The sequence below is a fragment of the Orbicella faveolata genome, unplaced genomic scaffold, assembly GCF_042242905.1.
Source record: "Orbicella faveolata isolate gen_17 unplaced genomic scaffold, um_ofav_v1 contig_34, whole genome shotgun sequence".
NCBI classification, from domain to species: Eukaryota; Metazoa; Cnidaria; class Anthozoa; order Scleractinia; family Merulinidae; genus Orbicella; species Orbicella faveolata.
The window spans coordinates 27,594,596-27,622,051 of NW_028301563.1; the positions used below are offsets into that span (position 1 = coordinate 27,594,596).

A 27,456-nucleotide genomic window follows, 5' to 3' on the forward strand; every position below is an offset into this window, starting at 1 on the left:
ACAATGAATTAAGATCCCTTCAATATAACCCTTGAGACTTATTTAAAATTATTTTTCTCCGGTTTTGCGGTTTTAAGTTTGCGTTGCATTGTGTTACATGTACATGCAACAGATATACTCAACATCCCTTCAAGTATGATTATAAATTTAAATAGGTATGTGAAACATGCACAAAGTTTAAAACCAAAAACTCAAAAGTTTAAAAAAAACTTTTGAAAAAGTCGAAAGTGCACTCTCGATTTTTCAAAGAGCAATATGCATACGTTATTTCACACTTTTCAGTGTGTTTGGTAAGCCATAAAATGTGGTAGTTACTCTCATAACAACCAGGCATTCAGTAATAACGAGACTCATCTGAAATATCTGTTCTTAGCTGACTGAAACTCTGATAAAAATTTCGAGAAAGAATTTATGATACACTTTAATCGATCAAGGTTTTGGGCGTTTTTGAATTGAACTTACAGCGTAAAGACGTTTATTCCTTTCCACCGAGGTCCAAGGTTACGTCATCGCCAACAAGCATAAATGGAGCCCAGTGCTTGACGTCACTGAAGCGTTCGGATTCTCTGAGGCATTTCCTGGCCAGGTTGATGGCTTCACTGGCTCTCTTTCCTTCCAGCAAATGCTGGTAAAAACAACTCATGAACTCCAGTGTAGCTTCGTCGTCAATCGCCCACAGTGAAACCAGCACAGACCGCGCACCAGCACCAAGAAAAGCCCGGGTTATGCCCACCACGCCTTCAGCCTTAATATCTCCGTGAGCAATGTGGCAGCAACTCAGCACAACCAGCCGAGCGTGAAGCTGCATATTCAGCACATCTTCCATTGTTAGCATGTAGTCTTCTTTCTTTGGAGCGTTGTAGGGTCTTTCGGGACTTGGAGGGTTTGGTGACAAAGCGATTTCACCAGTCTCCATGCTTCCATGTGCTGCAATATGTAATCAAGGGAGCCGAGGCGAGCCGTCCCATCACTTCCGCTTTTGTTGCTTCTTTGCCAACAAGAGGAGTGACATTTAGAATCTTTCCAATCATTTGTACTTCCTTCTTGGCGAATTCAAGTTGCTCCAAGCGTCTTTTTCCTTTCCTTTTAATTTCAGCTACCCAAGGATCTCCAACGAGTAGTACCTTGCCGTCACTACAGTAACGTTCGGAGGATTCTGCCATCAGTTTCAAAATGGACAGCGAAGGAATCAGTCTTACTGTGAAGGATTCGCACAAGAACTTCGAACAGTGATCACGAAATGCAGAGAAAGGAGCCAAGAGAATCGGTCCATCGGGAACAATGATCAGCTCAGAACCTTCAATTAAATCCGAAATTGGATTAATGATCAGTTCATAAAGGTTTTGTAAGGGACTGCTTTTGCTGTGTGAAATCTTTCCGTCTTCTTCACACCTCTTCTGGACCAGATCCTTAACTGTTGGCTCCTCCACGGCACGATTCTCGCACTGAACATTACGATTAACCCGAATTTCGTCATAAGCATTTTTTGTCAAAGAATGAAGAGATTTGAACACATCTTCCTTTAAATATGCGTTGCTAATTTCCTTTCGTCGAAAGAGTACAGGCCCTTCTTTTTGCAGCACCCAGAAGTTGAGTTCTCTTGCACCAGCGGCTATGAAAACCGTTTGGGTCGTAATGCTACTTATAGTTTTCACAACGTCGCTTTGTTTGACACTTGGCTGAGGAAGGGTAAACTGAACACCATACTGGGACATCATCAGGTCCATCAGGGCTTGTGCGCGACCTCGCTCAGCCGTGAGAAGGGCTTCAGTAATCTTTTTTTGCTTTAACAAAACTGTCACTAACGCAATGTACACTTCATCATTTTGATAATGTAGGCTAATTTTCCATTCATCATCATTGGGCTGAAGAAGATTCCTTACGGCATCATACTGTTCCACAGATAGTTTATAAAAATCTTCGGATCCACACAAATCACCCAGGGAGTGATAAGCTTCGCCAAGATTGCCATAAGCGCGTCCCTGTCCCACTGTGTCCCCCGATTCTTTGGCAATACCAAGATGTTGTTCGTGGTACTCTATGGATTTTTGGAAATCACCGAGAGAGAGGTAAACAACGCCAAGATTCCAATAACAATTGCCTTCCACATCTTTGTCTCCGATATCTTTGGCAATTCCAAGACAGATCTTGTGGTATTCTATGGCTTTTTCTCTTTTCCCTAGAGAGTCACAAACGTTGCCAAGATTTCCATAAGCGCGTGCTTCCCCTGCCCTGTCTCCAATCTCTTTGGCAATATTAAGACGCAGTTGGTAGAAATCCGAGGCTTTTTCGAAATCACCGAGAGACAGATAACAACTGGCAAGATTGCCAAGAGCGTCTCCTTTTCCAGCCTTGTCTCCCAGTTCTTCGGCTTTTTTAAGACGCTTTTCGATATTTTCTTTAGCTTTTTCAAAATTGCCGAGTGAGAAGTAGACATTGCCAAGATTGCCGTAACAGCTTCCTTCGCCTAACCTGTTCCCCGCTTCCTCGGCTAAACGGAGAGATTTCTCGTGGTTTTTCATTGCTTTGTTGAAATTGCCGAGCAGGCGATAATCAATACCAAGATTTCCATAGGCACGTCCTTCTCCGGCTTTGTCACCCAATTCTTTGGCTGTTTTAAGTTCTAGCTTGTGGTAGTTCTTGGCTAACTGAAATTTTCCGGTTGACCTATAAGCACTGCCAAGATTTGCAAAGGCATTTCCTTCTCCAAGCCTGTCTCCAATTTCTTTGGCAATACCAAGACTCAGGTTATGGTGATCAATGGCTTTGCTGAAATCACCGAGAGAGTGATAAGCGTTGCCAAGACTTAGATAGGCGCTTGCTTCTCCAACACGGTCTCCCAATTCTTTGGCAACACTTAGACGTAGTTGATGGCACTCTAGAGCTTTGTCCACAAGACCTTGAGAGTCATACACATTGCCAAGATTTCCATAAACTCGTCCTTCTGAAGCTCTGTCTCCGAGTTCTGCGACAATATTAAGACTTGACTTGTAAGACGTTATGACGTCGTTGAAACTACCGAGAGAGAAGTATGCACTGCCGAGATTGCAATGTGCTCGTCCTTCTCCAGCTCTGTCTCCAATGTCTTCGGCAATTTTAAGATCTAGCTGGTAGTAGTCCTTGGCTTTTTTGAAATCACCGCGACGAAGACACGCATTGCCAAGGCTTCCATAAGCGCGTCCTTCGCGAGCTTTGTCTCCCACTTCTTTGGCAATGCTGAGACCCAGTTGGTAGAAATCTGTGGCTTTTTGGAAATCACCGAGAGATAGATAGTCATTTCCCAGGCTGACACACGCACCGCACTCTGCAGCCTTGTCTCCAGCATCTTTAGTGAAACTAAGATACAGTTTGTGGTACTCTGCAGCTTTTTCAAAATTACTGAGAGAGAAATACGCTCTGCCTAGGCTGCTATAAGCGCGTCCTTCCCCATTTTTGTCTCCCACCTCTGTGACGATGCTAAGACGCTGCTGGTAGGAATCTATGGCTTTTTGGAAATCACTAAGAAAGAAATAAGCATTGCCAAGGCTGTCATAAGTACGACCCTCCGCAGCTTTGTCACCCTTTTCTTTGGTAAAACTGAGATACCGCTGAAAATACTCTGTGGCTTTGGTAAAACGCTTAAGGGCGTAATACGCGAGACCAAGGCTGTTACAAGCGCGCCCTTCACTAAGCCTATCTTCGATGTCTTTGCTTATAGCGAGGTACTTCTGATGGTACTCTACTGCTTTGTTAAAATCTCTAAGGGAGTAGTGCCGGTCACCAAGGCTGCGACAAGCGCGCCCTTCTCCAAGCCTGTCTCCGATTTCTTGGGTGATAGTAAGATACTGCTGATGGTACTCTACTGCTCCTTTCAAATCTCCACGAGAGAGACAATCATTGCCCATGATGGCGTAGGCCATTCCTTCCCTGGCTCTTTCTTCTTTTTGTTTCTCAGCTTCATCACCACATGTGGCCTTCGCATTCGTACACATTTTTCTTGTTTTCAACAATTTCTCATTCCCAGGGTCGTTCTTTCTTACGTTAAGGCATTGATGTCTATAATACTGGCAACAGCTTAATTTAGCCTGAAAGGTTGCTGTGCTCTGTCTTCTATTTTCTAACCAAAATTCGAAGACAAAGTTTGATATGATGTATATTTTTTTGCAGCTTACACAAATTCTTATATTTGTTTTGTGTCTAAGGATACTGCTAATCCCTGATCACACCAGTTAATGGCTTCTTCAAAGAGATTCAGCTTCACACAGGAACTTGCTCCTGATAAAAAAAGGACATGCCAGTAGTGAATAAACGGGATGGACGCACTTAAAAAAAACCCTGTTACACGTCTTCTAATTTGACCTTTGTAAACGAACAGTAGTTTTTTTTCTTTTGTTTTTGTTTGGATCATCCGTTTAGGGGCAAACTATTGTTAAGCGTTTTTCATCCGGCTGAGGTCTTCCAACCTCCCTCTGTACCTGGAAGAGAAATACTTTGCCGGGTTGGTATAAGTTGCCCACAAAGGACTAATTGTGAATTGGGTTCCCGTTCGCCTGTCGTGTCGCTCGACATAAACAGGCGTAGTCGAAGGAAGGATTAGTAGGGACTTTAAGATATGGCACGGCTAAGCTGTAGTACGGCGGCAGATAGTGAAGATCGCTTCCGGTGACGTCATGACGAGCGTACCAGTAGGGCTTTCCCGCCGTAGCTATAGCCTTGTTTTCTACTGCGGGAAAGTGCCTGGTTTCACGTACTCTTCACTACGTGAGTATAAGCCTGCTGTCTATTTCTCATTTTAACGCTTTTTTCACTGTTTGAACAGCCTATTTTGAAGATAAAGTTGTCAATCATAAAAATCACTTCTAAGATCATTGTTTCTTTGTCATTTGTACAGAAAATTTGAACGATTTTAACCCCTACCGCGAGATGATCAATTCAGTCATATTAGTATCGGGCCGAACAGCCGTAGATAACAAAGCTTCGTATGTTCTAATCTGAGCTATAATTGTTAATTACTGTTCAAAATGTATTTTATTTTAAACGAACGTTTTGTATTTTCGGGCTTATCACGTAATCGTTGTACGAACAACCTGTTCGTGTTGAAATCGAGCTTTTTATATCAGAGTTTATATTTTGCTTTGTGGTTGAGATTACAGGCGGTTCTATCAAGTTCTAAAAGGCAAATCTTAGTTCTGGGAGATGTAAGATGGATACAGGAGAAGGAAGTCATTGTCATTAATCAAGCCCATTTCGTATGAAAGTAAAATGATCTCTGTTTTCCTTGAAAGTAGTCATTTTTGTAAAGACACGTAGAGACTGCACATACCGTTGCCGTACAGCAAAATCTTAATCATTTGAGTTTGGCGGGTAAAACACCGTTGTCAGCCTAGTCCCTCACGGCCAAAGTAGCCGTAGTAGCACTTCGCCGTGGCGTATCTTAAAGTCCCTAGTATAGGAAATAGCACGGTAACTAGGAATATTTGGGATATATACCGCGAGTGATATTTCAAAATTCCCTAAAATATCACGAGTGAGTGAGCGGCGAGTGATACTAAATTTTGGGGAGTTTTGAAATATCACAAGTCGGTATTTGTCCCAAATACCCCGAAGTGCTATTCTTTGTTTATACTACAAGGCAAAGAAGTTTCGCATTTTATGTGACACTCTTATTTTTATTTAGTCACGCGCGATTGATTGGCTTTACAACAACATTTGATTAAACATGTGATCACTCAAACATCACACACATCACACAACTGTGATGAAACTGTACTCGAATGTCTGTAAATCTCAGTTCTAAAGAGTGAAGTTTTTTAACAGGTTTATCAACCAAAGTTTAACAATCATCTGCAATCGATTCTGCCTGTGGAACATTGCACCTCGGCTTGTAACAATAATTGAAGGTCATCTTTTGTCTTCGCCAGGGAAATATAAACGGTAGAAAAAATAATCAAAAGTGGAATAAGTGTTATTCACATAGATTGAAATCAGCTTGTAGACCAAATTTGATTTTATAACGCAGTAAACTCAAATTCTTGAACTGCGCTTTGTTTCATAAGAAAAAAGAAAACTTAAAGACTTACCTGTCTCAATTGCCTTTAAGTAAGTTGAATTAAATTGCCTTCCAGCCTTTGCATCACAAAGCGCTTCAGAATATTTCCCTTTTAAACATCAACAAAAAAGCGTAAGTAAAATAACCTGTAACATTCCACCTACAACCAAATAAGATAAATTAAAGATATCATTATTACCAAAAAGAAATGTTACATAAAATAAAGGCATAAGCATACTGAATTCTTTGAAGATAGCACTGACAAGCTTGCCGTAAATAAATGTATTCAATTTTTGATTCGACATTTAACATTTTCTCCCTCTGTCAGTCTTTCTCCTTCCCTGAAGAATGTATTTTCATACCATATTTTCATGGAGCGTGTCGTTATTGTAAACCTTCAGTATACAATAACGAAAGAAGCATCACATGCACCAAGGCCAGCTTTCTCTTAATATAAATCTAGGTATACTGTGAGTATTTTTCAGAATACTGAAATATGCAGATACATGTTCCGGCTCCCAAGCAAACCATTGCATCGTATCCTTGCTGACTGACATTCGTACAACAGCAATATGTTTAAAACACATGCATACAGAATAAACGCTTACCTAAACTGAAATGTGCTGTTGCCCTGTTCGTATACAATATGGCATTCAATTGGTCATCACTACACTTTACATCGATTCCTTTAGTAAAGAAGTCAACGGCCCTGTTAAATTCATTTTTGTTCAATTCAACTTCGCCCTCCCTGTTGTACAAGTCTGCATTTGCTGGAAGAAAACAGCAAAAACATCTTTTTAAAACATGTTAAATAAACATTTTGGTCACAGCAAGGCCTATTGACAATTAAGAAAGAAGCATTGCATTGAGTTAGTTGTGACACTTCATGACGGGACGCAGGAAACTTCTACTGGAAGTACCGCAGAAAAATGGTAGGAAATTTTCCTAGCATTCCTTATGTACTCTCACTAGGGTTCTTCGTCTTTCGGCCAGGGAAGGCGTCATAATCTCTTTCAGGGGCATGTCGATGATATTAAAAAAAAAACAAACAAAAAAAAAAACAGAAAACGCCGATGGAATATGAGGCAAGCTTTAAAATGAAGCCACGATATTAATACTGCTTTAAAAGTAAATAGTGCGTTCGAGTGATTCCCGATGCTTTCAAATGATGGCGGACTCCACCAACGCCAATAATCTGCAACAAAACAAGGCCATTATATATCGGATCACGTCTAAACACACGTGAAAAAAGACTTGGGCAGTAAAAAAAAAGTGAGCGGACAAGACCGGGGAATGCCGATAAATCAAGTAATCCCGCAAAGATGAACGAATTACGCAACATGAACCTTCCTCTGCTTCTCCCCCTGAACCAAGTTCAGATCTACAAACTGAACTTAAAGATAACAAAGTGCCTACGAATGGATGTTGAGCGCGGCGAGCAGACGTAAATGTCTTGTTTACCCAATGAAGGCCATCACAATAAACTCTGAGCTTGCATCGAGATGCTTGTCCGGGCGTAAAGGAGCGTTTGATTAATCAATCTAACACAGATCTTAAGGAATAAAAACCCAGCTGATCTGGAATACTTGTCTGAGTATATTGTTGGCAGTGGGAGCCACGTGCAGTATTATCATGCTCGGCAATTGAAGTTATTGTGTAGAAAATATCGCACAATTACACAGCCGAGGGCAAAACAAACAAACAAACAAACAAACAAAGCGCGAGATGAAACTTAGTACATGGAGCTAAGATAGATTGTCAGTGCTTTAGTAGACCACGCACGGCTACCAGTAGCTTGGCCAATCGCTTCGCCAATAGCTCGGACACGCAACGAATCGTAAAAGTCCGTAAGTAACGACCTGCGAAAGAAGTGAGCCCACCCCCTATCCCCTGAAAATAGAGGAACTAAGGTTCAAAAGTATAATTATTTTTCCAATCAATAACCTAAATAACGTACGATAAACTGATGACGATTCAACTAGGGAAGGTATAGCTTATTCCAGGAGGCGTCATGAAGCGCCCTGGTAAAAAAAAAAACCGCAAAATTTCATCAAGTTACAAGAAGATACTAACAGGACCTTGTCTCAAAATTGAAATTACTAAAATTGACAACTTTGCATCATTTTTAACAGGAACGCATAAAAAGAACGTTTAATCAAATTGAAATTAAAAACTCGACCAGAGTAGTTAAATATTTATAAAGCAGACTAACGTAACAGTGCATCATAATTAGTAAAAATAGTTAAAGTATCTTACATCATGGTCTACACATAAAGTGCCCATCCATGTGCCAGCAACATAAATTTGAACTGGATTGAAGAATTTCTAAACGATTTACAAGAGCTCAGTGTTTTTACGAATTACACCCACAGCCTTAGAGGAACACAGCCCTGTTCTCATAAAATTTAAAAAACAACAACAACAACAACAAAAACACCAGGAAGAGATAATTACAGTAGAAGTCATTTGTGTTCCCTCATGGGGTTAGAGATTCTCGCCCAAATCAACTTTCTTTTCTCTCGTAAGCTCTCGCGCGTTTAGAGATGCGCCACACTCGCGTTTTAGGTGCATGGATCCCAACCAGTGCTGACTTAACTTTTTAAAGATGCTACTTTTAGCCCTCCGCCAAATCTACACACGTGTATTTCACTTGTGGAAAACTATCGATTTCCACAGTGTTTGGGTTGGAGATTCTCGTCACACTTTCTTTTCGCTCGTAAGTTCTCGCGCGTTTAGAGATGCGCCACACTCGCGTTTTAGGTGCGGGGATCCCCACCAATGCTTACCTAACATTTTAGAGATGCTACTTTTAGCCCCACTACCCCCAAATCTACACACGTGTATTTAACTCGTGGAAGTCCATCGATTTGGACAGTGCTTGGGTTGAATATTCTCGCCCACATTAACTTTCATTTCTCCCATAAGTTCTCTTGCGTTTAGAGATGCGCCACACTCGCGTTTTAGGTGCGGAGATCCCAGCCAATCCTTACCTAACTTTTTAAAGATGCTGCTGTTAGCCCTCCCCCAAATCTACACACGTGGATTTCACTTGTGGAAATCTATCGATTTGGACAGTGCTTGGGTTGAATATTCTGGCCCATATTAACTTCCATGTCTCCCGTAAGTTTTCGCCCGTTTAGAGATGCGCCACACTCGCGTTTTAGGTGCGAGTATCCCAACCAATGCTTACCTAACTTTTTAAAGGTGCTACTTTTAGGCCTTTCCCAAATCTACACACGTGTATTTCACTGGTGAAATTCTATGGATTTGGACAGTGTTTGGGTGAGAGATTCTCGTCACTATCAACTTTCTTTTCTCTCGTATGTTTTCGCGCGTTTAGAGATGCGCCACAGTCGCCTTTTAGGTGCGGGGATCCCAACCAATGGTTACCTAACATTAGAAAGATGCTACCTTTAGCCCTGCCCCAAATCGACACACGTAAGTTTTTTACTGGGGAGCAGGGATGGCGCAGTGGTGAGAGCGCTCGCCTCCCACCAATGTGTCCCGGGTTCAATTCACGGACCCGGCGTCATATGTGGGTTGAGTTTGTTGTTGGTTCTCTTCTCTGATCCGAGAGGTTTTTCTCCGGGTACTCCGGTTTTCCCCTCTCCTCAAAAACCAACATTTCTCAAATTCCAATTCGATCCTGGAATGCACGGACATTTCTGAACGAGTTCTTGTGAACTCCTTGGTGCTCCGTAGGTAAACAAATTACGTTTTACATTTTTTTTACATTTACTCGTAGATGTCTGTCGCTTTGGGCAATGCTTGGGTTAAAGATTCTCGCCCATTTTTATCTGTTGTCACTCGCGTGTTTTCTCGCGTTTAGCGCTGCGGCACACTCGCGTTTTTTTGTGTGGGGATCCCAAACTATGCTTACATGGCACTTCAAAAATGCTAGTTTTGGCCCTCCCCCAAATCTACACAAGTGTATTTCACTTGTGGAAGTCTATCGATTTAAACAGTGCTTGGGTTAGATGTTCTTTCCGAAGTCAAGTTTTTTTTCTCCCGCGTGCTCTCGCGCGCTTAGAGATACGCCACACTCGCGTTTTAGGTGCAGGAATCCCAACCAATGCTTCCCCTAACTTTTTAAAGATGCTACTTTTAGCCCTCCCCCAAATCTACACACGTGTATTTCACTTCTGGAAGTCTATCGATTTGGACAGTGCTTGGGTAAAAGATTGTCGCCACTATCACCTTTCTTTTCTCTCGTAAGTTCTCGCACGTTTAGAGATGCGCCACACTCGCGTTTTAGGTGCGCGGATTCCAACCAATGCTTACCTAACTTTTTAAAGGTGCTACTTTTAGCCCTCCCCCAAATCTACACACGTGTATTTCACTTGTGGAATTCTATGAATTTGGACAGTGCTTGGGTCAGAGGTTCTCGCCTATATCAACTTTCTTTACTCTCGTAGGTTCTCGCGCAGTTAGAGATGCGCCTTCCTCGCGTTTTAAGTGCGGAGATCTGAACCAATGCTTTCTTAACATTTTAAAGGTGCCACTTTTAGCCCTCCTCCAAATCTACACACGTGTATATTTTTTGTGGAAGTCTGTCGCTTTGGACAATGCTTGGGTTAAAGATTCTCGCCCATTTACATCTTTTTTTCACTCGCGTACTTTCGCGCGTTTAGTGATGCGGCAAGTCGCCTTTTTTGTGTGGGGATCCCAAACTATGCTCAAAAGGCCTTTTAAAAATGCTAGTTTTGGCCCTCCCCCAAATCTACACACGTGTATTTCACTTCTAGAAGTCTATAGATTTGGACAGTGCTTGGGTTAGATATTCCATCCCATGTCAATTTTCTTTTCTCCTGCGTGTTCTCGCGCGTTTAAAGACGAACCACACTCGCGTTTTAGGTGCAGGGATCCCAACCTATGCTTGCCTAGCTTTTTAAATATGCTACTTTTAGCCCTCCCCCAAATCTACACGCGTGTATTTCACTTGTGGAAAACTATCGATTAGCGCAGTGTTTGGGTTGAAGATTCTCGCCCATATGAACTTTCTTCTCTCTCTTAAGTTATTGTGCATTTAGAGATGCGCCACACTCGCGCTTTAGGTGCCGGGATACCAAAAAATGCTTACCTAACTTTTTAAAGATGCTACTTTTAGCCTTCCCGTAAGTATAGAGCCGTGTATTCCACTTGTGGAAGTCTGTCGCGTTGGACAGTGCTTGTGTGAGAGATTCTCCCCACTATCAACTTGCTTTTTTCTCGTCAGTTCTTGCGCGTTTAGAGATGCGTGACACTCGCGTTTTAGGTGCGGGGATCCCAACCAATGCTTTGTTAACTTGTTAAAGATGCTACTTTTAGCCCTCCCCAAAATCTCCACCTGTGTATTGTGCTTGTGGAAGTTTGTCGCTTTGGACAATGCTTGGGTTAAAAATTCTCAGCCATTTATATCTTTTCTTCACTCGCGTGTTTTCGCGCGTTAAGCGATGCGGCACACGCGCGTTTTTTGTGTGGGGACCCCAAACTACGCTTACAAGGCTCTTTAAAAATGCTAGTTTTGCCCCTCCCCCCCCCCCCCAAATCTTTACAAGTGTATTTCACTTGTGGAAGTCTATCGACCTGGACAGCGCTTGAAATAGATATTCTTTCCCATGTCAATTTTCTTTTCTCCCGCGTGTTCTAGCGCATTTAGAGATGCACCACACTCGCGTTTCAGGTGCGGGGATCCCAAACATTGCTTACCTAACTCTTTAAAGGTCCTACTTTTAGCCCTCCCACAAATCTACACACGTTTATTTCACTTGTAAGTCTATGGATTAGGACAGTTCTTAGGTTGAATATTCTCGCCCATGTTAACTTTCATTTCTCCCGTAAGTTCTCACGCGTTTAGAGATGTGCTACACTTGGGTTTTATGTGCATGGATCCCAGGCAATGCTTACCTAACTCTTTAAAGGTGCTACTTTTAGCCCTGCCCTAAATCTACACACGTGTATTTCATTTGTGGAAGTCTATCGATCTAAACAGTGCTTGGGTGAGAGATTCTCGCCACTATCAACTTTCTTTTCTCTCGTAAGTTTTCGCGCATTTAGAGATGCACTACACTCGCGTTTCAGGTGCAGGGATCCCAACCATTGCATACCTAACTCTTTAAAAATGCTACTTTTAGCTCTCCCGTAAATCTACACACGTGTATTTCACTTGTGGAAGTCTATCGATTTGGACAGTGCTTGGGTGAGAGATTCTCGCCACTATCAACTTTCTTTTTTCTCGTAAGTTCTGGCGCATTTACAGACGCACCACACTAGCGTTTCAGGTGCGGGGATCCCAACCATTGCTTACCTAACTCTTTAAAGGTGCTACTTTTAGCCCTTCCCCAAATCTACACACGTTTGTTTCAGTTGTAAAAGTCTATGAGTTAGGACAGTTCTTAGGTAAAATATTCTCGCCCATATTAACTTTTATTTCTCCCGTAAGTCCTCACGCGCTTAGAGATGCCCCACACACTTGCGTTTTAGGTGCGGGGATCCCAACCAATGTTTACCTAACTTTTTAAAGGTGTTACTTTTAGCCCTCCCCCAAATCTGCACACCTCTATTTCACTTGTAAAAGTCTATGGATTAGGACAGTTCTTAGGTTGAATATTCTCGCCCATATCAACTTTCATTTCTCCCGTAAATTCTCACGCGTTTAGAGATGCGCCACACTCGCGTTTTAGGTGCGCGGATCCCAAGCCATGCTTACCTAACTTTTTAAAGGTGCTACTTTTAACCCTCCTCTAAATCATCACGTGTATTTTACTTGTCGAAGTCTGTCGATTCGGACAGTTCTTGGGTGAGAGATTCTCGCCACTATCAACTTTCTTTTTTCTCGTAAGTTCTCGCGCATTTAAAGACGTACCACACTCGCGCTTCAGGTGCGAGGATCCCAAACATTGCTTACCTACCTCTTTAAAGATGCTACTTTTAGTTCTCCCGTAAATCTACACACGTGTATTTCACTTGTGGAAGTCTATCGATTTGGACAGTACTTGGGTGAGAGATTCTCGCCACTATCAACTTTCTTTCTTCTTGTAAGTTCTCGCGCATTTAGAGATGTACCACACTCGCGTTTCAGGTGCGGGAAACGCAACCAATGCATACCTAACTTTTTAAAGCTGTTACTTTTAGCCCTCTCCCAAATCTACACACGTTTATTTCACTTGTGGAAGTCTGTGGATTAGGACAGTTCTTAGGTTGAATATTCTCGCCTTTATTAACTTTCTTTTCTCCCGTAAGTTCTTACCCGTTTAGAGATGCGCCACACTCGCGTTTTAGGTGCCAGGATCCCAAGCAATGGTTACCTAACTTTTCAAAGGTTCTACTTTTAGCCCTCCGTCAAATCTAGACACGTGTATTTCGCTTGTAAAAGTTTATCGATTTGGACAGTTCTTAGGTTGAATATTCTCGCCCATATTAACTTTCATTTCTCCCATAAGTTCTCGCGCGTTTAGAGATGCGCCACACTCGCGTTTTAGGTGCGGGAAACGCAACCAATGCATACCTAACTTTTTAAAGCTGTTACTTTTAGCCCTCCCCCAAATCTACACAAGTGTATTTCACCTGGAAAAGTCTATCGATTTGGACAGTGCTTGGGTAAGAGATTCTCGACTATATCAAGTAAATTTTCGCTAGTAAGTTCTCGCGCGTTTAGAGATGCGCCATACTCGGGCTTTTGGTATTGGAATTATAAGTACTGGATTATAAGTACTGGACTTTTTAAAGATGCTAGATTTGTCCCTTTCTCAAATCTACACAAGTGCCTTTCACTTTTGGAAGTCTGTCGATTTGGACAATGCCTGGGTGAAAGATTCTCGCCCATTTAGATCTCTTTTACTCGCTTGTTTTCTCGAATTAGTTTAGAGTCCCTGGGACTCGGAAATACCGCTCAAGTTTCTGGATATCGACCCAAAGTTGGTCAAAATCACGCTTGGCGTAGCCCGGTCTCGGCGACTTTCTAGTCACCAAGTGGCTATTTTTCAGCCAGACTGCTCATAACCAAGCGTTCAAAAATTTTTCCTCCGTCCATTTCACTAAAAACCAAAGTCTTCTCGAGTTATTTTAGAGTCCCGGGACTCGGAAATATCGCCCAAGATTCTGGACATCGGCCTAAAGCTGGTCAAAATCACGCTGCGCGTAGCCCAGTCTCAGCGAGTTTCTAGTCATTAAGTGAGTTGAGGAGGGGATATATTACAACCAGACTGCCCATAACCAAGCGTTAAAAGATTTTTCTTCTGTCCCTTTCACTGAAAATTAAAGTCTTTTCGAATTAGTTTATAGTTCCTGGGACTCGGAAATATCGCCCAAGTTCCCGGTAATCGACTCAAACTAGGTCAAAATCACCCCTCGCGTAGCCCCGTCCCGGCGACTTTCTAGTCACAAAGTGGCTATATTTCGGCCAGACTTCTCATAACCAAGCGTTCAAAATTTTTCCTTTAACCATTTCACTAAAAAATCAAAGTCTTCGCGAGTTAGTTTGGAGTCCCTGGGACACGGAAAAATCGCCCAAGTTCCTAGAAATCGACCCAGTGTTGCTCAAAATCTCGCTGTGCGTAGCCCGGTCTCGGCGACTTTAAGCACTGTTGAAATCGATAGACTTCCACAAGTAAATTACACACGTGTAGATTTGGGGCAGGGCTAAAAGTAGCATCTTTAAAAGGTTAGCTATGCATTGGTTGGGACCTGAAACGCGAGTGTGGCGCATCTCTAAACGCGCGAGAACTTACGAGAGAAAAGAAAGTTGATATGGGCAGGAATCTCCAACCCGAACACTGCGCAAATCGATAGTTTTCCACAAGTGAAAAACACGTGTGTAAATTTGGGAGAGGGCTAAAAGTAGCATCTTTAAAAAGTTACATAAGCATTGGTTGGGATTCCCGCACTTAAACGCGAGTGTGACACATGTCTAAACGCGCAAGAAGTTCCGAGAGAAAACAAAGTTGATATAGGCGAGAATCTCTCAACCAAGCACTGTCCAAATCGAAAGACTTCAACAAGTGAAATACACGTGTGTAGATTTGGGGGAGGGCTAAAAGTAGCATTTTCAAAACGTTAGGTAAGCATTGGTTGCGATCCCTGCACCTAAAACGCGTGTGGCGCATCTCTACACGCGCTAGAACTTACGAGAGAAAAGAAAATTGATAGTGAAATTTACGTGTGTAGATTTGGGGCAGGGCTAGATGCAGCATCTTTAAAAGGTTAGGTAAGCATTGGTTGGGATCCCTGCGCCTAAAATGCGCGTGTGGCGCATCTCTAAACGCCCGAGAACTTACTAGAGAAAGGAAAGTTGATATGGGCGTAAATCTCTCACCCAAGCACTGTCCAAATCGATAGACTTCCAGAAGTAAAATAAACGTGTGTAAATTTAGGGGAGGGCTAAAAGCAGCATCTTCAAAAAGTTAAATAACCGTTGGTTGGGATTACGGAACCTAAATCGCGAGTGTGGCGCAGCTCTAAACGTGCGAGAACTTACGAGAGAAAAGAGAGTTGATATGGGCAAGAACGTCCAACCCAAGAACTGTCCAAATCGATAGACTTCCACAAGTGAAATACATGTGTGTAGATTTGGGGGAGGGCTAAAAGTAGCATCTTTAAAATGTTAGGTAAGCATATACTGGGATCCCCGCACCTAAAACGCGAGTGTGGCGCATCTCTCTAGGTGCGAGAACTTACGAGGGAAAAGAAAGTTGATATGGGCGAGAATTTCCAACCCAAACACTGTGCAAATCAATAGTTTTCCACAAGTGAAATACACATGTGTAGATTTGGGGGAGGGCTAAAAGTAGAGTTTTTAAAAAGTTAGGTTAGCATTGTTGGGATCCCTGCACCTAAAACGCAAGTGTGGCGCATCTCTAAACGTGCGAGATCTTACCAGAGAAAAGAAAGTTGACATGGGCGAGAATCTCTCACCCCATGAGGGAACGCAAATGACTTCTACTGTAGGTTTCTCTTCCTGGTGTTTTTTTTTGTTGTTGTTGGTTTGTTTGTTTGTTTTTTAATTCCATGATAACAGGGCTGTATTCCTCTAAGGCTGTGGGTGTGATTCGTAAAAACACTGAGTTCTTATGAATCGTTTAGACATTCTTCAGTCCACTTGAAATTTATGTTGCTGGCACATGGGTGGGAACTTTATATGTAGACCATGATGTAAGATACCTTAAACTATTTTTACTGTTCATGATGCACTGCTACGTTAGTCTGCTTTATAAATATTTAACTGCTCTGGTCGAGTTTTTAATTTCAATTTGATTAAACGTTCTTTTATGCGTTCCTGTTAAAAATGATGCAAAGTTGTCAATTTTAGTAATTTCAATTTTGAGACAAGGTCCTGTTAGTACCTTCTTGTTACTTGATGAAAATTTTGCGGGGTTTGTTTTACCAGGGCGCTTCATGACGCCTCCTGGAATAAGCTATACCTTCCCTAGTTGAATCGTCATTAGTTTATCGTACGTTATTTAGGTTATTGATTGGAAAAATAATTATACTTTTGAACCTTAATTCCTCTATTGTCAGGGGATGGGGGTGGACTCACTTCTTTCGCAGGTCGTTACTTACGGACTTTTACGATTCGTTGCGTGTATGAGCCATTGGCCAAGCGCTTGGTCAAGCGATTGGTAGCCGTGCATGGTCTACTAAAACATTGACAATCTATCTTAGCTCCATGTACTAAGTTTCTCCTCGCGCTTTTTGTTTTTGCCCTCGGCTGTGTAATTATGCGATATTTTCTATACAATAACTTCAATTGCCGAGCATGATAATACTGCACGTGGCTCCCACTGCCAACGACATACACAGACAAGTATTCCAGATCATCTGGGTTTTTATTCCTTAAGATCTGCGTTAGATTGATTAATCAAACGCTCCTTTACGCCCGGACAAGCATCTCGATGCAAGCTCAGAGTTTATTGTGATGGCTTTCATTGCGTAAACAAGACATTTACGTCTGCTCGCCGCGCTCAACATCCATTCGTAGGCACTTTGTTATCTTTAAGTTCAGTTTGTAGATCTGAACTTGGTTCAGGGGGAGAAGCAGAGGAAGGTTCATGTTGTGTAATTCGTTCATTATTGGGGGATTACTTGATTTATCGGCATTCCCCGGTTTTGTCCGCGCACGTTTTCTTTCCTGCCCAAGTCTTTCTTCACGTGTTGTTAGACGTGATCCGATATATAATAATTTTGTTTTATTGCAGATTATTAGCGTTAGAGGAGTCCGCCATCATTTGAAAGCATCGGGAATGACTTGAACGCACTATTTACTTTTAAAGCACTATTAATATCGTGACTTCATGTTAAAGCTTGTCTCATATTCGATCGACCCTTTCTGGTTTATTTTTTATTTTATATCATCGACCTGTCACTGAAACAGATTATGACGCCTTCCCTGGCCGCAAGACGAAGAACCCTAGTGAGAGTATGTAAGGAATGCTAGGAAAATTTCCTACCATTTCTCTGCGGTACTTACAGTAGAAGCCTCGTGCGTCCCGTGAACGAACCATGCAGACATAGTTACGCTTTTCTTGCAGTAGAGTAGTCTCATTCCAAGCGAAGGGACCGAATACCAGCAAGGACAGGGTAAGCTCACATTATAGTAAACACATCAAAACTTGGTACCCTTAATGTGTTATGATTAGGGGAACTATACGGCTACTGTAGGGCATGTGATCACATTCGTGGATACCTTGTTAGTGTTCGAGTTTCTTTTTTAATTCAACTGAAATATGTTATTTTCTAGGTTCATTATGCAAGAGGAGTGATAGCAGCTCATGTATATTATACTAATGTTTAACAACCAACAACTTGAAAACCGTACAGTCCTGTGCAGTATTGGTGCATGGTCTAGCGTTTGCATGTGAGCATTATGGGCTCTCAACTATCATTTGTAGTATTTTCTTACCTCTCAATGTATCGTCATCAAGCTGATTTTCGGGGTTACATGAACTATTCGCCATCAGCTTTTGAGACTGATCTCAAGAATGTAACGTCCTATCATCCAATTTCTTGGCTGGTTGGAACACAATGAGGAAATAGTCAGTGATACAGTCCATTTGAAACTTATTTTAATTTAAAAGCTACAGATTGACCCACCAAACGGCCAGTTTGGTATCAATTTTGGCATCAGGTGTTAAATAGGATTGGACAGTTTCAAAGAAAACGCTGAACACTGACCCTCATCAAAAATTCCATTGAGGGACCCTGTCCCCGGTCGTCTGGCTTTCTAAAACAAGGATCTCAGTCGATGTCTGTACGATGCTATAAATTCGTATAAGGCCAAAAAAAAAACAGCAACAACAATAAAGTGACGTTTTATCTCCCAAGCTTGTATTCCGTGGTTTTTGATCAGCTACTGCATTTTCACTACGAGCGCGACAGAGCGTGTTCAAGGCGAGCGTTTTGCCACACGCTTTATTTCGACATTTCGAAATTTTTGTTTTGCTTTCAGTATGCTCGGCTAGCTCACTAAATACACTGGCATTAAATATTCCTACAAATTTATAACTGAGGACGGGCAGGTCGCAGGTCGCAGTGGCACATCTAGACCTTGAGCTAAAGGGTGGGGGGGGGGGGGGGGAGAGGACGGTTTTGCTTAACTTGCCCTGCCGGCTTTTCTTCCTTCAGTCATTTCTTCTTTTTTCACCCAAAATAAGGGGAAGTCCCCCCCCCCCGACTTTCTGTTTGTATGAGAAGTTGTGCACATTTCTTGAAGACATATCTGCAAGGTTTCTAAATACGATTATCACACAATTCAAACTTTAAATAAACAACTTCTCCGCTACAGTCCACAATAAGCTTCCTCGACACTCGAAAGTCCGTAATATATAAACAATAGCCTCCATTTAGCGCGAAAATATGCTAGGATACTTGTCCGCGGACATTATCTGTTCCGAGAAGCGAACAGTTTCGAGGAACAGGTAATGTCCAAGGACAAATATCCCAGTATATTCTCGCGCAAAATGGAGGCTGTTGTGTTTAGTATCCTTGATATCTTTTTCGCAACAAGCGCAGTTTTGAAAATTGGGGAATATTCTCGGATATTCCCCAGTTTTAGGTGGGGAATATTCGGTCACGTGACGTGTTTAGACCAATCGCGCACGAGCGAAAATATTTCATGATTATAATGTATAACAGTTGAAAGAAAGCACATGGACACATGTCTGCAAGGTTTTTAACTGCCATTTTCACTGACTTCATCGAAAGAAAGCACAAGGACCAACATGGAGATGACGTCTTTCGCTCCTGAATAATTTTTTTTGGGGGGGAAGGGGGCAAATTCACGGAAACTCGAATTTTGCCGCATTACACGATTAGAACTGCGTTCTCTCTAACACAGTTACCGAAATCATGCGCGCACGATCAGCACGATGCCACAAAGACGTCAAGAACATAATCCTAGGCGTGACAAGCGTAACGATAACCTACAATGTGGTTACATGCACCCATGTAAATTTGCATAAACTGTCGCTTGCTGCTGTTCCGTCTGCATTAAAGGTCAAGAAGTCAATACTAACTTAATTACTTCAAGAAATAATTTCAAATAGCCAAGTGCCCAGTGTAAATTTAAGATAAATGTCCTTTCAAGTCTTAAGATATTTTAACTCTAAAGATCACATATGTTATGTCTAAAGCTTACATTTTACACGTGCAGTCAGATACAATTGTATGCTGAATTCTTGATATCAGTTAACGTCTATGTACATTATGCTGCTTGGGATGTCCTTCTTCGCCTCAAAACCTTTGTTGGCAGCTGGCGAGGACCAACAAAATACAGCGCGTTGTTCATTGAAAGCGATAGCAAACTGAGTAACCAACTCGTCTTTCGATCAGTTTTGTGCCATAGTCTAACCAGAAGTATGGAAGGCATATCATTCACGTATGTTCACTTACATGTTGCGGGGCCGAATATAATATTGCAAAGTGAAGCTTAAGTACGGGATTTGACACAAATACACATATATATAATAAAACCTTACATCGTTCTACTTCAAGATCTGATTACACAATACAGCTCCCATATCTTAGGCAAAGGAACCTCACACAGCTTTCATCTCGCTAAAATAACTGTAATCTGATTTTGCATAAAAGGGAGTTATGTGGTTGATCTGGCTCGAATCATCAACAACTAAATATAACCCCTCTATTTGCCAATTATAAATCCACGTAGCCTTGAGTAAAAGATGGTACATCGTCCACTGGGTAATGTTAGTACACCGTTGATCGACTGAAGCATGCGGCACTCTCATTCGATCACAACTAGGACAACAAGCGCGACTACAGAATATCAAACAACTCGATACTCACTAATGAAAATACGTTTCACCTTCGCCAAATGTCTCCTTCCACGGTACGGCTACCTAGAATTTGTCAATTCTCTGCGAAAAAGCGAGAAAAACGTCTTCGATCCACTTCCGAAACAAACCACGACCTTCAAGAAATGATGCAACGGAATCGAAAACATCAGAAGACGGGTATAATCTCTCTACCTCGTGACATCTAATGCAAGTTATTATTTTTAACCCTTGGACGTACACACAAACTAGTACCCCAACTGTGGTAGGGGAGGGGAAGGAGGGAGAGGGGAAATGGATGGAACCAATCCCCTGGGTTTTGCTGTAACATGACATATCAACATCATCTTACTTTTAATAGATACCTTTTTACTTCAAATTGTATCGTATTAAACTTTATTGGTCATTACATTTACACAGACCTATTAGCAATTTTTATTTCATAGACAAAATAAATAAACTTATGGCGAGGAAACCTAAGACCAATTGCTGGTTTTTACTGTTTGGCCACCAAAAATATAACTCCCAAATTTTCATTCACGTTGGGGCCAAACCACCCCCTGATGCTTCATGAAGGCTATATTTGCTTGGTTTATGTATTTCTGAACCAAGCTTGGCAGATGAGCTTTCTTTGTTCTCCAGTCTATTTTAATTTAGAAGTTGTGACAAAATGTCAGATTATGACGTCATAATTGATGACGTCACCAAAACGTGCTATAATTTTTTGTAAAATCTGATGTAAAGATTATGTCATTGGAAATGCCGAAAACCGTTTTTTGCTATGATGATTCAGTTTTTTGAGATATGGTAAATTAAATAATTTTTTGTTGTCCCCCCCGGAATTTGCTTAACCATACTGTCCTTCTTAAGTCAGTCTCTCGGGTTTATTTGTTACGTTTTTTTCTAGGAAGGCTTATAATCTAGAAAAATAGAAAGCTTGATGTTGTCAAAAATCGTATGGTTTTAGAAATTTGATTTTCGGCTTTGTTAGGATGGTATTAACAGTAAAAAACGGTGACGTCACAAGTTATGACGTAACAAAACTAATTTTAACGCAATAACACTAGAGGGATAATTTTTTATCCCGATTTTCTTCTTTATTTTTGCTTTAGTCATCTGGCACATCACATGTGCAACATAGCTGCATTTGCTGGAACAAAATTATGGCTCCAATTTGGGGATTTTTCTCAAGGGGGGGACCCCATATTTTGCAGAGTTTTTTTTCATATTTAAAAATGCCATATTTCATTTAATGTTTGTGATATGGACAAAATTTTTTCAGGTTTCAACTCCCCTTGATGTGCTCTTTCGAAACCATTGTAAAAAGTATGCATATTAAAAACTTTAAGAGTGGCAAAAAACATGACGTCATCAATGTGACGTCACAACTTTGACATTTACTGACATTTTTCACGTAAATATAATTGGCAATAGGTCTCCTGCTCATCTGCCAAGTTTGGTGTAGAAAGAGTCAATACTTTTTAAGTAATGCGAAATAATGTGAAATACCCAAGAACTGACGAAACATTTGGGGGGTGGTTTGGTCCCTACGTGTTAATAAAATTAAGAATCAGATAATGATTTAAGTTAGCGCCCTGGGCCGAGTTGTTCAAATCCCGATTAAGCTAACCCAAGATTAGCGAGAGTTCTGATATCAGTTTTGTGCCTTTTCAGTGAGTTTTTCTGTTTTCTATATTGTTTATCCTTTACCTTTTTTCGTCATAAGGTCTCTTGATACATTTTGTTTCTGGATCATCCCAAGTATTTTCAGTCAGTTTGTAAACAGTCTTACCTCAATCGGATCGATAAGAAAATTATTAACAATTATTGGCAGAGGTTTTTGTGATACCCGGAATAATCAAGGTCGAGCTAAATGTTATCAGCCGAAGCCGAAGGCCGAGGCTGATAACACTAACCGAGACCTTAATTATTTCGGATATCACAAAAACCGAATCTAATAATTGTTTTATTATACATTCTTTTAAAGAAAATAACGACAAACGCATTATCGCACCGAACACAGTTGATTTTCGAGAAGCCATGTTCTTACGTGAACTTGACATTGCTCTTGGAAATCATGCATTGCGCGCGCAAACTACAGATTATTTACTAATTAAATCTGCCAGCAGATCAGTGAATAATCTGTAGCTAGGTTGCGCTGATTCCCAGAACTAAGTGTAGGCTTTTAGCCGATGAGAAGACAGATGGTGACTACAATGTATAATAACACCAGTAATTGGAAATAGGAACAAAGATTGGCTATAATGTATTTCTTAAAGCAATCGATATTTCCATGGAAACTATAAACCAATAAATAAAAAATCGATACTTAATACCAAACTTCGATCCATTTCAAACTTCTGGTGTAATCTTTATGTTGATCTGATCAATGGAGATTGTTTAAAAGCTGATTCAAAATGTTTGGTACGGTCCAGAAAAAAACTGTATCGAGACAAGATATAGCCACGGGGATAAATTAAATTGCGTAGTTAAACTGACATTCAGGGCTTTGAGTCTGATAATTGTAAAACATTATTTAGTAGATATCATTTTCGCATGACTTTTCTTGTATGGGTGCCAAATGACCATTTTTGCAGGGGGGAGTCCTCCTAACTTGGAGGGAATAAAATGTTTTGACCTATTATTTTGCCACAGACACCCAACATTTGTGCCAAGTTTCAGCAAAATCGGTAATTGGAGCTGTATCATCCTTTGCCTGGTTCTCTCATGGTAAAAGGTAAGGTAAAGTCTGTATACGAGCCAAGTGGCCCATCAGGCCGGAGCTTATCCCGGTTTCCGTAGCATAAAGCGACTAGGAGTATTTCTACTCCCCCCTGGATGGGATGTTAGTCCATTGCAGGATTACCCCCAGCGTTAAGTTCGCCGGTACCCATTTATACACCTGGGTAGAGAGAGGCACTGTGAGAGTAAAGTGTCTTGCCCAAGTACACAACACAATGTCCCCGGCCAGGGCTTGAACCCGGATCGCTCGATCCGGAGACGAGCGCACTGACCATGAGGCCACCGTGCCTCGTCCCTTTCATGGACACGCTATTAATTTTTCTTGTATGAAAACGTTTTTCACTTTTTATGTTTTGAGTATTTTGGAATTAATCAAGCTCAAAACTGAAGGATAAACAATAAAGAAAACAGAAAAACTCACCGAAAAGTTACAAAACTGATATCAAAATTCTCGTAGAACTCGGCCCGGGGCGCTAACTTAAATCATTATGGAGGAAGAGCTCTTGACATTCGAAATAATCAACAATTCCACTGATAGGTGGAAACGGCGCAGCCGGATGTAATCGATAAAAGAAAATAAAACAAGTAAAAAAAATTGATGAAGACACACAGGCAAAACAAAATTATTCGGGTCACAAATGACAAGAGACCACTTACGGCTCGCTATGTGTATTGTTTTAATTTCCAATGTAAAAGTCTACTTATTTATTCACTCATTTATTTAAAAACTGTCAGCTAGAGATTCAGATTGAATTCGTAATCTACTGCAGTTTTGATTCAATGACATGGTATAAATCCGTTTTATGAACCATTTGAGCGAGGGCTATGCTAAAAATGTATTTTCCTTTCGAAGCAGATTGACTAGGCTCTCTGTAGAGTAACATACCACGTTAAGGAACGACTGCCCCCGTTGGGACACAACGCGTAGCTCTTCTACAAACAAATAGGTCCCATATTGATCTTCGAATGGCATCGTTTCTTCCACAGTTTATCAAGGGATTTATTAATCCGTTAAAAGTAATAAGTACCATAATAAAAGGCCTGAAGGGAGCTAGGCCTCTGTAACCCATTGTAATTAATACAATTGGACTTGCTAAAGCCGGTAGGAATGTAAGCCCCAGCGCCAATAGAATGAACCCGACTGTCCAAGCAAGCTTCTTTTCTCTCTTCAAGGCAGCGAGCGATTGCATTTCCTTTTGGAACATATGCTTGTTGTGCCTTCTGTTGGACACGAAGATGCCAGCATAACAGGTAATGATTATGATCAAGCAAAGAAGGTAGAATATGACTCCCACGATGTGTGCAAGAAATCTTTTTTCTGGTAATAGTCGAGATGAAACGAAAACCAAGATGACCAGGGTGAGACTTGCTGACCAGCTGACAATGGCTTCTTTCAACGCACGTGACTTGGTCATGTGAGCCCGATACCACCGTGGCGTTCGCACTGCACGATATCGGTCTCTGCTAATGGCGGCCAGGTTACTCATAGTTGCAAAGAGGCACAGCATAGAGGTATAGGTGTATTCTTCCCTTTTCATTGGACACAGATATATGTCTGTGGCTTTTCGCATACCTCTGGAGAAGCCCACTACCGCCCACAACAAGTCGCTAATGGCCAAGCTGCACAGGAGCTTAAGGGAGGGATGCTGGCGAGTCTTCATTCGCGCAACAGCAACAAGAAGAAGCAAATTACTAAGGAAGGATAGCGACGCCATTAACAAGTGGAGGGGAAGGATGACGGAGTTTGTGATGTTTCTTAACTTCTCCTGGAGCTCAACGGATTTGCCAGGAACAAGACAAGCCAAATAAGGTAAAGGGCTGGTTTCACTGAATGTGGTGTTTGGTGAAAACGCCATCAGCTAGGAAAAGTCATTATTACATGAATTAAAAGATCTTGATTATGAGGTGATAAATAACTATTTTCATCAGGGCGGGAAGGCTGACTCATTATTGCTAATTAATGCGTACAAGCAAACTCGTATCCTCACCCTGGCACCGGGCGGGGAACGGATGGACGCCCCTTAGGTTTTCATTTTGATAACATGTATCAAAAATATTTTGCTCAGCAGATGGGCCTAAGCTTTTTTGTTTGTTATGACGTCACATGTAGTAGATAAAACCGCTATCTTGGATCCGTTAATTTAAATCTTACTATTTTCTCAGAGACTCAGAAAACAACGCAATCAATTGCAAATAAATGAAAACTTACTTCAAAATGATACCGGTTGAACGAGGAAGGAGTATGTACCTTTATCGAGTGCTCTGCCTCCAAATTCAAAAGCATGGAATTTCTCTTGGAACGGCTACCAAAAATGATTTAATTTCGGGAAATATTGCGACGTGTGGACCTTGCATTGGGTCAATTACAATTTTGTTTTAGCTTTTAGTTTTATTTTTGCAGATCGCGATTTGCCTGGACAAATCAACGGCGACATTTTTACAGTCATGTCCTCAGCTAGTGGAACCCTTTATTGACCAACCTAGTGTGAAAGGGTCTATCTAACCGTCGTAATGAGACTGATGAGACAGGCGAGTTTAATGTCGGTTTGAAATTGATTCACACTCTTTTTATAAGAGGCTCGATTATTTTTTGTGAGCTTTTTCCTCTTCGCAGATTTAAAGTTATTCACCTTGGAATTAAACTTTACAATTCCAGTTAGTGGTGTCGATGAAAAACCAAAGGATATTGTTATCGGCAGCTTTATATTTTTAAGGTTCGGCCACTGTTTCGGACGACTGTAAAGTGCTGCTAATATCGACTTTAATCTTGAGAGATGTAAGACATTTGTCCTAAATTTGTTGGCCGGGGCTTTGAATAATTCCGTGACTTTCTTCAAATTCTGATAGTACACTTTTTATAAGAATTTTCTTATAAGAATATTCTTATTTTTCTACCGATTTTGGCCTGAAAATATCGTTGTGAATATTCTGTGTTATAGCATATAAAATATCTGTCAGTGTTTTCGAATGTGTTTAGTGTCTGAATGGTGTTAAAGTGTAATTTTGGAGCCAGCTCGCAGGCATAAAAGCCTGATATTACACACATAGACTCTTGTAGAAATGTTGTTTGCATCGAACATACGGCCAGCCAGCGCTGTTTTTGTTGCTTTTTGGCTAGTTTTGCCGGTCTAGTTAAAAACACACAATTGTATTGTATTTACAAACTTTCAACACACAAAAATTTTATTCTTTTCAATATCTCAGCCTCGGGTTTATTCTCAAAATATTCTTAAAATTTCGCAAATTTTAGCCCCGATATTTTTATGAAATATATTCTTATGAAAAAAAAGGAGTGTGGCTTTTCACTTTATTCGCCACGGTTGACATCTTGGCCCCCACCGTCTGTTCTATTCAGCTAACTTCAGTTTTACATGAATTTTTTGGTTGTATTTCCTGATACGCAATGAAGTAAACGTTAATTTGAAAATTTGACGAGTTATTTTCTGAGCTATCATTTATTTACCTCGCCAGGCCAAGTAATAATTATAGTTATCATAATATTAATAATTTGGCCAACACGCGTTTATTGAATAAGAATTCTCAGTTACATGTAACACGGACTTTATGAGTCTTCAGTTTTGAGTAAAACATTTACTGTCTTCTAGTTTGCTCCAGATGATGTTGGTTTAAAGAAAGTTAAGAAACCCTGAATCATGTAAATAAACTGTGAATTTTGAGTGAAAATACATAAAAAGTTATACAACCTTTTTCCAAGCGAGGGTAAAGATCCCTTCCACTGGTTCAAAGCATAAGGTGAAATGAGAAGAAACAAAACTTATTCTGGTCTACATACTGACCTGTTAATTGAGCGGTTTCAATTGAATGTCGAAGGTAATCAGTAATTACTTCTGTGTTGGTTGAATAATCTCTGAGATTGGTTGAAAAATTTACCCCTGCACTCATTACAATCAATGAGCTACATGGAGTATGTAGATGCTAAACAAAACCCACTCGAGACCAGCTGACGCGCGCTATGTGTGCTTACCTAAAGTTCTCATCGATCCATTATGTTCCAAATGTTGACTGTCAATTTGCCGCCCTTTCTACTTAATCTTACTTTTGTCAGCTTCTCAGTAGTCCGGAATCCCGAATCCTTGAATCTGATTGGCTAATCGCGCGCGCACCGGCAGTCTGGCTTTTCCCATCCAGACCCCGAGTACGGACCGCTTCGAAATTTCCAACTTTGCCAGAAATTTCAAGTGACATTTGAGTGGCATTTTACAGTTCAACGATTTTAACCTTAATTTGATATCTTTTGTAGGTCTAAAGCAGAAAATAAAGCCATGTTCGATTTTTCGTCGGTGAATGCGTGTCGCTTTGATTTAAAGCTCATATACTCAACTTTATTTCGAGCAGTGCGCTTTTTTTTCATTGACCTCAATTTCTGTCACATAACGGACATATGAGGCCAAGACTAACTTT

General features: G+C 41.0%; 1 pseudogene across 1 annotated transcript in view; it reads right to left on the reverse strand.

The window, feature by feature from the left end:
• The window catches only part of LOC110055387 (uncharacterized), a 23,174-nt pseudogene extending 2,673 nt beyond the window's left edge, over window positions 1-20,501 (reverse strand). The window contains exons 1-6 of the transcript XR_016201153.1: window positions 20,306-20,501; window positions 17,904-18,011; window positions 6,637-6,798; window positions 6,060-6,137; window positions 4,187-4,254; window positions 463-4,010 (exon numbers count right to left, since the gene is read on the reverse strand). The product of XR_016201153.1 is annotated as an uncharacterized LOC110055387 (transcript). The remainder of the gene's footprint in view (window positions 1-462; window positions 4,011-4,186; window positions 4,255-6,059; window positions 6,138-6,636; window positions 6,799-17,903; window positions 18,012-20,305) is intronic.
• Window positions 20,502-27,456: the final 6,955 nt, after the last annotated feature.